Below are 675 nucleotides of genomic sequence, written 5' to 3'. Positions count from 1 at the left end.
ATCTGACAGACAAGCAATTTGTGGAGCAGTGAAAGCATTGAGGTTTGATAATATTCCCTCTGGTCAAGCACTGTATATTTAGACCTCACTGATTCTTGACGTCCAGAGATCCACAGACACATTGCTAAACGAGTGTTCTATGGGATGGATCCCCACTAGGTGCTTGTGACTTCGTGATGAGCTGAGGTGGAAGTTTTCATATTTTCTTGCCTTACCTCTCAGGGAAGTATTAACACAAGTTTTGGTTGCATTTAGCTTTGCATTTGGAAGTACTGTAACTCTACTCTTGGATCTGTTTTTGTCACTACAGCAATCTGTCATTTTGGAAATTACTAAAAAGAAGGAAAACGGGCCACTGAGAGTCACATATTAAGCTAATAACTAAACCATGAATAAAACTCAACATAGTAAACTTCCCACTTGATATAATCTTGATGTTTCTTAATTGTTGAATGCGAAATAAGAATTTGAGCACTAGCTAGTTCTAGTTCATAGTAAGATGGTCAAGTTTGCTTAAGGTCCTTGGTATAAACGTGGCATTTTCTGCTCTTCTTTATTCTTTCCTCTCTTTTCTCCAGATGGACTTAGGCATTCCAGCAATGACCAAGTGCTGCAACCAGCTGGACGTCTGCTATGACACTTGTGGGGCCAATAAATATCGCTGTGATGCAAAAT

This window comes from Elephantulus edwardii, unplaced genomic scaffold (genome assembly GCF_000299155.1).
Source record: "Elephantulus edwardii isolate Elephantulus edwardi_28Jun2011 unplaced genomic scaffold, EleEdw1.0 scaffold02090, whole genome shotgun sequence".
NCBI lineage: Eukaryota > Metazoa > Chordata > Mammalia > Macroscelidea > Macroscelididae > Elephantulus > Elephantulus edwardii.
Note: the sequence above shows the minus strand (reverse complement) of the source record.